The 10,728-nt window shown below is 45.8% G+C and overlaps 1 protein-coding gene across 1 annotated transcript in view; it reads left to right on the forward strand.

Moving 5' to 3' along the window:
* Window positions 1-10,728, forward strand: part of rnls (renalase, FAD-dependent amine oxidase) — a 116,689-nt gene that overhangs the window by 72,673 nt on the left and 33,288 nt on the right. The window lies entirely within an intron of this gene.

The following is a 10,728-nucleotide window of genomic DNA, read 5'->3' on the forward strand; positions in this document are numbered from 1 at the left end:
TCGCCGCAGAATACCCAGCCTCTGACCTGCTCTCGTAGCCACAGTATTTATATGGCTGGTCCAGTTAAGTTTTTGGTCAATGGTGACCCCCAGGATGTTGATGGTGGGGGATTCGGCGATGGTAATGCCATTAAATGTCAAGGGGAGGTGGTTAGACTCTCTCTTGTTGGAGATGGTCATTGCCTGGCACTTATCTGGCGCTTGCCACTTATGAGCCCAAGCCTGGATGTTGTCCAGGTCTTGCTGCATGCGGGCTCGGACTGCTTCATTATTTGAGGGGTTGCGAATGGAACTGAACACTGTGCAATCATCAGCGAACATCCCCATTTCTGACCTTATTTTGGAGGGAAGGTCATTGATGCAGCAGCTGAAGATGGTTGGGCCTAGGACACTGCCCTGAGGAACTCCTGCAGCAATGTCCTGGGGCTGAGATGATTGGCCTCCAACAAGCACTACCATCTTCCTTTGTGCTAGGTATGACTCCAGCCACTGGAGAGTTTTCCCCCTGATTCCCATTTACTTCAATTTTACTGGGGCTCCTTGGTGCCACACTCGGTCAAATGCTGCCTTGATGTCAAGGGCAGTCACTCTCACCTCACCTCTGGAATTCAGCTCTTTTGTCCATGTTTGGACCAAGGCTGTAATGAGGTCTGGAGCCGAGTGGTCCTGGCGGAACCCAAACTGAGCATCGGTGAGCAGGTTATTGATGAGTAAGTGCCGCTTGATAGCACTGTCGACGACACCATCCATCACTTTGCTGATGATTGAGAGTAGACTGATGGAGCGGTAATTGGCCAGATTGGATTTGTCCTGCTTTTTGTGGACAGGACATACCTGGGCAATTTTCCACATTGTCGGGCAGATGCCAGTGTTGTAGCTGTACTGGAACAGTTTGGCTAGAGGCGCAGCTTGTTCTGAAGCACAAGCCTTTAGCACTACAGCCGGGATGTTGTCGGGGCCCATAGCCTTTGCTGTATCCAGTGCACTCAGCCGTTTCTTGATATCACGTGGAGTGAATCGAATTTGCTGAAGACTGGCTTCTGTGATGGTGGGGATATCGGGAGGAGGCCAAGATGGTTCATCCACTCGGCACTTCTGGCTGAAGATGGTTGCAAACGCTTCAGCCTTGTCTTTTGCACTCACGTGCTGGACTCCGCCATCATTGAGGATGGGGATGTTTGCAGAGCCTCCTCCTCCCGTTAGTTGTTTAATTGTCCACCACCATTCACGACTGGATGTGGCAGGACTGCAGAGCTTTGATCTGATCCGTTGGTTGTGGAATCGCTTAGCTCTGTCTATAGCATGTTGCTTCCGCTGTTTAGCATGCATGTAGTCCTGAGTTGTAGCTTCACCAGGTTGACACCTCATTTTTAGATATGCCTGGTGCTGATCCTTGCATGCTCTTCTACACTCCTCATTGAACCAGGGTTGATCCCCTGGCTTGTTGGTAATGGTAGAGTGAGGAATATGCCGGGCCATGAGGTTACAGATTGTGCTGGAATACAATTCTGCTGCTGCTGATGGCCCACAGCGCCTCATGGATGCCCAGTTTTGAGCTGCATTTATATAGTGCCTTTCACCACCTTAGGATGTCTCAAAGCGCTTCATGGCCAAATAGGTATTTTGAAGTGTAGTGGAAAGATGATAGAGCTCAGCTGTGATGCCCCCCATGGAAAATGGCCGGCCAATACTCATTCTCAAGGCTTTACACATGAGTAATGGCCACTTTGGTGAGGCATTGGAGAGTATCCAGGAACCATGGAATCTAACCCAGCAAGAAGTTGACCCCTTTAGGAGAGGAGGGGAAGGGGAAAAAATTGGTGAGACAAAAGAAAACACTTAGGCTGCTTTATTGCCACAAGATCCTGCTTTAAAAATATTTAGATTTCATTTCATGTAGTGAAAGCATAAAATTTAACATACCGGGTTTTTCTGTGTTTCATACACGTGATTTAATTGTGGTCGAGAGTGTAAAAGAGGTACAGGATATGGTTATAAAAACTGAACATGGCCACATGCCTTGGCTGTGAGAAAGACTTAAAAAATTCTGTGCCTTTTCAGAGGTCAGAAAAACACTAAATAAAGTTTGAATGCTCCTACATGTTACTGCAGGCCCAAGTTTTAATGTTTAGCTGCTTAAAGTGTAAAATGCTGTAAATATTTGCTAATTGAAAAGCTATGGCCTTGCATGTAATGGAGAACTGTGCAGATGCATAATTAATTTAAAATTTATGTTTGTATAAGGATGCTGATTACAGGAACTTTTTTTATTACCAAGAGTACTCCAAACAGAATTGAAAGAAACAGCAAAGAAAGAACTTGGATTTAAAAAGTTCAAGAATTCCCAAAGTGCTTCACAGATAATGAATTACTTTTGAAGTCTAATCATCTTTGTTACCTCTGAGTCCCTCAAGGATCTATCCTTGGCCCCCTCCTCTTTCTCATCTATGTGCTGTCTCTTGGAGACAGCACATAGATGAGAAAGAGGGGAACAACACCACCTGCACGTTCCCCTCCAAGTCACACACCATCCCGACTTGGAAATATATCGCCGTTCCTTCATTGTCGCTGGGTCAAAATCCTGGAACTCCCTTCCTAACAGCACTGTGGGAGAACCGTCACCACACGGACTGCAGCGGTTCAAGAAGGCGGCTCACCACCACCTTCTCGAGGGCAATTAGGGATGGGCAATAAATGCCGGCCTTGCCAGCGACGCCCACATCCCGTGAACAAATTTTAAAAAAGGCATGATCGGAGGACATGTGGTCAGTTTCCACATGTTCGCTGATGGCACCTAGCTCAACCTTGCCACCACCTGTCTCGACACTCTGCATTGCTAGGCTGCTTGTCATCAATGAGCCGCAATTTTCTCTAGCTAAATCTTGGGAAGACCGAAGCCGTCGTCTTTGGCCCCCCCCCAACAAACTCTGTTCCCTTGCCACCGATTCCAACCTCTCCTGGGCCACTGTCTCAAGCTGAACCAGTTCACAATCTCGGCATCATATTCAATCCTGAGCTGAGTTTCGGAAGCCATATCCTCCCTCCCCATCACCAAGACCGCCTACTTCCACCTCTATAACATCGCCTGACTCTGCCTCTGCCTCAGCCAATCTGCTGCTGAACCCTCATTCATGCCACTGTCACCTCCAGACTCAACTATTCCAACGCTCGTGGCCGCTCTCTCACCCTCCACCCTCTGTAAACCTCAGCTCATCCAAAACTCTGTTGCCCATATCCTATCCTGCACCAAGTCCTGCTCACCATCACCCCTGTCCTTGCTGATCTACGTAGGATCTCAGTTTTCCAACACCTCAAAACCTCCCTTCATTTTGTTTAAATCCTTTCATGGCATCAACCCCTCCCCCATCTCTGTAATGTCTTCTAGCCCTACAACCACCCTGCTCCCCAAACTCTCTGTTCCTCTGACTCTGGCTTCCTGTGCATCCCCCATCTTCCTTAAAACTCATCTCTTTGATCGAGCTTTTGGTCACCCCTCATAATAACACATCCTTAGTCTTGCGGTCAATTTTTCACTTACACCTCTGTGAAGTGCCTTGGGATTTTTTTTTCTACATTCAAGGCGCTATATAAATGCAAGTTCTTGTTAATGTTGTTATGTAGGCAAATGTGGCACGCAGCGAGGTCCCACAAACAGTAAGTGAGATAAATGAACAGCTAATCTGTTTTTGGTGGTGAGGTTTGAGAGGTAAATGTTGGCCAGGACACCAGGAGAATTCCATGGGATGTTTTGCATCCACTTGAACAGGCGGACATTGCCTCAGTTTAACATCTCACCCAAAAAACAGCACTTCCAGTTATTCAGTTTAGTTCACCTCTGTGTTTGAGGTCTGAGACATTTCACTGTTATTTGTAAATATTGCCCTGGCCTATCTAGAGAGGGATAATTATAATAACAATTATTATTATTACCGGGGCTTTTAGAATTAAATATTTCACAAGCTTGAATCGGAAGAGTTCATTGTCTGAAGGATTTGGGATCTTAGCAAATGTGTCTGAATATCATGACCCAGTAACCAATGACATCAATCCCAAGCGATCCTGTACGAAAGAACTGCCTACTACCAGTGACTGAGAGCACATCTAGAGTGAAAGTAGATCTAAAGGTCATCCATATGAACAGTTCTTCAACAACGATGATAATTTGTACAGAAAGGCTTTTAAAACCTCGACAACTCAGTCCTGCGGTAAGAAGCTGAGGAAGACTCTGGGCCTTAACTTCAAATATCCTGGAAGAACGTTGGTGATGCGCCTATGACCAAAGTACAGCAGAATCCCAATTTATCACTTAAAAAGATGGGCCAAACATTAAATGGTTCTAGTGGAGTCAATGCCCTATGGGAGACAGACTCAACAGGAGCACTGAACTAACAAATCTCTGAGAAATATTGAATGAAAAGAGATTTGAGTTTCTCCTCTTGCCCTCGACAGCTGCGGTTGAGAAGAGCAACCCTTTTACTGACAGCTTATGGAACTGAAGAAAAATTTCTTAAGGGCTATGAAACTCTTTGTCACTTTTGTCATTCCGTACAACTGTGAAGCTGGTAATTTGTGGGCTAATATAAGAAAATGGCCATGAAAGCTGCTCGATTGTCATTAAAAAACCCAACTGGTTCACTGGTGTCCATTCGGGAAGGAAAGCTGCCATCCCTACCTGGTCTGGCTTATATGTTGGAGGAAATTTTTGCTCTTGCAGCACTGGATGTCAGACAAGCAGTCTGACAAATCAGAGACAGTGGAGGCGTCGAGAGAGGGTGGTGAGGTAGAGCTGGTGTCATCAGCACACATGTGGAACCTGAAGTTGTGTTTTCAGATGATGTCACCGAGGGGCAGCATGTAGACCAGAAATAGATGGGGGCCGAGGATAGATCCTTAGGGGACTCCAGAGGTAACGATGCGGGAGTGGGAAGAGAAGCAGGTGATTCTCTGGCTACGACTGGATAGATAGGAATGGAACCAGGCGAGTGCAGTCCCACCCAGCTGGAGGAGAGGTGTTGGAGGAGGATAATGTGGTCAACTGAGTCAGAGGCTGCAGACAAGTCGAGAAGGCTGAGGAGGGATAGTTTACCACTGTTGCGGTCACATAGGATGTTATTTGTGACTTTGATAAGGGCTTTTGATAAGGACAATAAATTGCTTACGTATTAATTTTTTTGCTAGGCCTGAGTAATGCAATGAAGTCACTGATCATAAAAAAGTGCCATCCTTCATTTTCCAACACTTAAAGGCTCCTTCGATCCTAATTTAAAAGCACCAGGTGTTTCTCTTGATATTATGGAGAAGGCACATATTTTAATGAAGACATAATCATCAAACAGTGACCTTCCACTCATGTTAGGAGGATGTATGCTGACTGCATTGTTTGTACTGTTTGCACACAATGTGGTAATTATCATACCAAGATACGGCAATCAAAGCAGCAAAGGGAATAAAAGTGGTGCTGGGGACATAGCGAAGAATAAATGACAAGGCATTGTTTAATCATTGCATAGTTAGAAAGGAATCTTTTAATAAAACCGTACAGTGGAAGTTATGAGATTGAGGAGTAAAGACCTGCTGTTATGTCCTGGGTTGTAGCTTGGGGGTGATGGAATGATGGAGGAGTTAAAAAACCTCTCGTCTCATTTATTAAAGTACAAATGTGAAAGGGTGGCTACAGCGCTTAATAGAAGAATGAATGTGATGGGACAAATCTTTTTAAAAATCTTCTTATCAATGTGTTTTGATTTTAGATCTGTTTAGGAATCAGTAAATCAGACATCTCATGTTCAAACAAGCACATTCAAAAGGATGTTGATTCCATGTAACAAATTTATGGCTGGGTTAGAAAACGATGACTGTTGTGATATCAGCTCTGATGTCTTGCAGTAGAAAATATGTACCCTATCTGCAGATTTTGTGCAGATGTGACCCCAGGGACAGCTGGCAGCCAGCTCTTTCTGGAAGGTTCTAAAGCATTAATGGCAAAAGACAAAAATAAAGTCAGGACTCTATGGAATTAAATGACTCCTTCTGGAGCTACATACATTAAGCTGCGTGCGGGAAGATCTGGGAGCCATTAATTTGTGGGTGGAAGTGACCTCATTATTAAGGACTGCTGAGAAAAAGCGAGAGAGACAGAGAATGTTGCCTTTTCCAATTGATTTATATGACGCAGACAATTCTTAAAATGGTGTCAAAGAATAAAGTACAGGAGCAGAAACATGGGAACAGCATTTTTAGCAAGCTTATGCCTGATGGTCAACAGTAGGTTAGATCATAGTTATACTGCACCTTGTTACGTGGACTATGATGTGTCATTCTGTGAGCTGCTCCCAATAAACTAATTTAAACACCTGAGCATTCTCTCCTTTCCATGAGGCCTGTACACATTAGGCAAAAATGACCCTTATTAACCCGTTGAGACAACATCTGTTCTCATTTAGTGCTACAGCCAACGTTTAACAGATTGATAATCTGAAGTTCCATACAAACCAGTTTCAGGTTCATTTTTAAAAAAAATTTGCAGTCACAGACGATTTTTCACAGAAAAGATTTTAAAAAAACATCAAGGCAAGCCAAGAGGGAGGAAACGAGAGAAATGCAATGTGTTTCAGCAGAGGGATGGAAAAAAGGCCAATGAGAGAGGGCGAGAGTGAGATCGGAGGGGAAGTGCACAGAGAGGGAGAACAACAGACTTAGTTCCCCAGAGATACTTCCCTATTAAAGAATCTAAACACACAGATTGAAAGAGGCAAGAGGCCATGGTGGGGGGAGGGGGAGGAGCAGGCCAATCACATGATCTAACAGGAAATATTAAAGCATCCTTGTCCATTTAAATATTTCCAGTCATAATGGTAAATTACTCTTTGTATAATTCATCGAGTACACAGCAGTTAAATACGAGGTTTACTGCAAACCTGAAGCAAATCTTTCATAAGTCACTTGTGGCATAAGCCTGGTAGTGAATTGTTCCTCATTGCGTATCTTCTGCATGACACATGAGGTTGAGGGTGAGCCCAGTGCCTTGCTCAAACAGAAACCAAATAAAATAAGTGAGCAATAAAATGCATATTACTTGTTTCTTATTAATAAGATTGATACATTTTATATGTATTAAAACCATTCTACTGTTATTGTTGGACCCACTACAGATGTATTAAAAACCATGTTATGCATTTTGTGCCAAGATTTATTATTCTGTCTATTCCAGCCTCCCAATCTGGAAAATTATATGATGCTAAATAGCTTCTTCACCATCCTGTTATATTTCCGAAAAATACTCTTATAGGGGCAATGTCTACTTGAAAAAAAAGTGTTTCTTTTTCATCATTTAGGCATCACTAACACGTAATAGGAACTTGTCTAATCTTCATTGGTTCCAGAGATCACATGGTTTTGTCTCCAACCTAATGGGACCCCTCCCTCATGTGACCACTTCTGAAACCCTCTCTGTATAAAATCCTCAGATCTTTGCAAATGCTAGTTCTTGCCCGGTTTTGAGAAGATTCCCTAAGCTCCCAGTATGACTTTTACTTGACTTACAGAACCAGGCTCTGCAGCTTTTAGCAGATTTTAGAAGAGAGGAATACAATTTTTAGCTCTTTTAGGTAGTTTCTCATTATACATTTATAAGACTTTAAGGATCTGCTCTCCTAATGATATGCATGAGAGCAGGCTGGCAGAGGTCTGTGAGCCAATTGAAGCCCCTCTCCATTCCATCCCCCAGTCTGTCCACACTGCTGGACAGTCTTTCCAGGCTGGAGGAGATGGTGGAGGCTAGAGCCCTAATAGCAGCGGCTTGACCTTTGATGGTGACAAGGGCTCTTGCAAGCCTCGCTGCAGTTTCTGCAGAGGAGACCACACGCTCCATGGTGGACTGCAGAGAAGTCATGCCGTGCACCAAAACCCCGCTACCCTAGAGGTGGACTCCTCCATACCCTCGGTCGTAACATGGCAGGTCCTCAGTAGGCTGCTCGATTTACCCACTATTCGCAGGTACACTTCCAAGATCCTTCTCTTAAAGGCTGGGACACTGAAGTCTTCATCTCCGTCTTCTTCAGCAGTGCTTGGACCCAGGCGAGCTTTCTGGCCTGCTGTGCACTCTACTGCTCTTTCCACCACTGTCAGCTACTTCGCAGTTGTGTAGTGAACTTCACCCTGTGAAGACCCCTCTACCCGACTGTCCCACCCGGAGTTGCTGATTTCCGTGCTGGTGCTTGTTGAAGAGGGAGCGGGTGACGGTGCAGGTCAGCGAGGCTGACTTGGCTCAACTTCTTCTACAGCATGGGCTGGCTCTGCAGGGGGATTGGCAAATAGAAGAGAGGAACGCTGAATGGCAAGTCCTGGGCAGGTTAAGGAGCCTCAGACGTGTGGAGTGGTGAGGCATCACCAATTTGGCCAGCAACATGGAAAAGCTGCACAGTGAGGACAGTTAGGAGAAAGATAGACCCTGATGCTTCAATCCTCCCAATACTCAATCCCCGACACTCTGAGGGAGGCCTGTGCCCGCAATCTCCAGGGCTTCCAGCTTCATGGGACTTAGGGCCTGGATGGAAGCTGTCCCTCTTCCTGTTTGCATCTGCCCGCAGGTATTGTGTGCCAACTGCAGGAGGAAGGGGAGTTTATTAGTGTGTGGTACATCAACAGCTTGTGAACTTGTATGAGGCACACTGACATGTGCATGGTGAGTGTCTTGTGCAGCCTGCAGTGTGTAGAGTGGGGAGGTGTCACAGAGCAGGAAAGTGGCAGGAAGGTGACAATTGCTGGCAAATACAAGAAGAATGCACAGCTTTCCTAATGCAACCAGGTGACAGCAATATGTAACATGTAGCACCTGTGAAGGCAACAGCAACTTTTTTTTTATTCATTCATGGGATGTGGGCATCGCTGGCAAAGCCAGCATTTATTGCCCATCCCTAATTGCCCTTGAGAAGGTGGTGGTGAGCCGCCTTCTTTTACCATTGCATTCCGTGTGGTGAAGGTTCTCCCACAGTGCTGTTAGGAAGGAAGTTCCAGGATTTTGACCCAGCGACGTTGAAGGAACGGCGATATATTTCCAAGTCGGGATGGTGTGTGACTTGGAGGGGAATGTGCAGGTGGTGTTGTTCCCATGTGCCTGCTGCCTTTGTCCTTCTAGGTGGTAGAGGTTGCGGGTTTGGGAGGTGCTGTCGAAGAAGCCTTGGCAAGTTGCTGCAGTGCATCCTGTGGATGGTACACACTGCAGCCACTGCACCGGTGGTGAAGGGAGTGAATGTTTAGGGTGGTGGATGGGGTGCCAATCAAACGGGCTGCTTTGTCCTGGATGGTGTCGAGCTTCTTGAGTGCTGTTGGAGCTGCACTCATCCAAGCAAGTGGAGAGTATTCCATCACACTCCTGACTTGTGCCTTGTAGATGGTGGAAAAGCTTTGGAGAGTCAGGAGGTGAGTCACTCGCCGTAGAATACCCAGCCTCTGACCTGCTCTTGTAGCCACTGTATTTATGTGACTGGTCCAGTTAAGTTTCTGGTCAATGGTGACCCCAGGATGTTGATGGTGGGGGCTTCAGCGATGGTAATGCCGTTGAATGTCAATGGGAGGTTGTTAGATTCTCTTTTGTTGGAGTTGGTCATTGCCTGGCACTTGTCTGGCACGAATGTTACCTGCCACTTATGAGCCCAAGCCTGGATGTTGTCCAGGTCTTACTGCATGTGGGCACAGATGGCTTCATTATCTGAGGGGTTGCGAGTTGAACTGAACACTGTGCAATCATCGGCGAACATCCCCACTTTTGACCTTATAATGGAGGGAAGGTCATTGATGAAGCAACTGAAGATGGTTGGGCCTAGGACACTGCCCTGAGGAACTCCTGCAGCAATGTCCTGGGGCTGAGATGACTGGCCTCCAACAACCACCACCATCTTCCTTTGTGCTAGGTATGACTCCAGCCACCGGATAGTTTTCCCTCTGATTCCCATTGACTTGAATTTTACTAGGGCTCCTTGGTGCCACACTTGGTCAAATGCTGCCTTGATGCTGATAAAGGATTAGTTTTCATTGCTAATTAGAGTACGAGCAGGTGGAGAGGGGGAGGGGAGTGCTTGGGGTGGTGTGAGGAGCAGGGGGGGAAGTGCTGTGACAAGTTGTGATGCAGAGGAGACATCACAAGAAGTAATTCTTACCTTGGCCCAGTGTGTCAGGTCATTAAACTTTTTACGGTATTGCAGCCATTACCTGGGGATGAGGCTCACTGTGGTTACTTACTCAGAGATTTCCCTCTAGGCCTGCTGCAATATCTGCCTCGGGATTCTGGCCCTACTGGAGGGGGAGGGGATGTTCCTGCGTGCCTCACTTGCTTCAATAAGATCTCCATGGCAATGTTTGAAAATCTTGCTACCCTTGCCTGTGACATGGTGGAACTTCTGTTTCAACTCTCAATGAACAGAGAGAGAAAAAACACGACATTCTCACTTTGAGAGGTTGCATCTGAGAGGTGCAGCCTTGTGTACATTGAGGCTAGTCCCACCTGAAAATGGTTTGGGTCTTTCACATATTGCATTGTGCGAATGGCCCGATGACCTCGATTGGGAGCCCGAAGTAAAAATTTACCCAAATGCCGACCACAAATACGCTCTTTAAAGTTGTGAAAATGGAAACTGTTCTGAACTGTCTTTATGTGCATACAAGACCTAGTAAACTAATTCACACTTTAATTGGAGTCAGTTTTGTTTAGTTGCTTAAGTTTCCCGAAGG

This window comes from Heptranchias perlo, chromosome 21 (genome assembly GCF_035084215.1).
Source record: "Heptranchias perlo isolate sHepPer1 chromosome 21, sHepPer1.hap1, whole genome shotgun sequence".
Classification (NCBI taxonomy): domain Eukaryota; kingdom Metazoa; phylum Chordata; class Chondrichthyes; order Hexanchiformes; family Hexanchidae; genus Heptranchias; species Heptranchias perlo.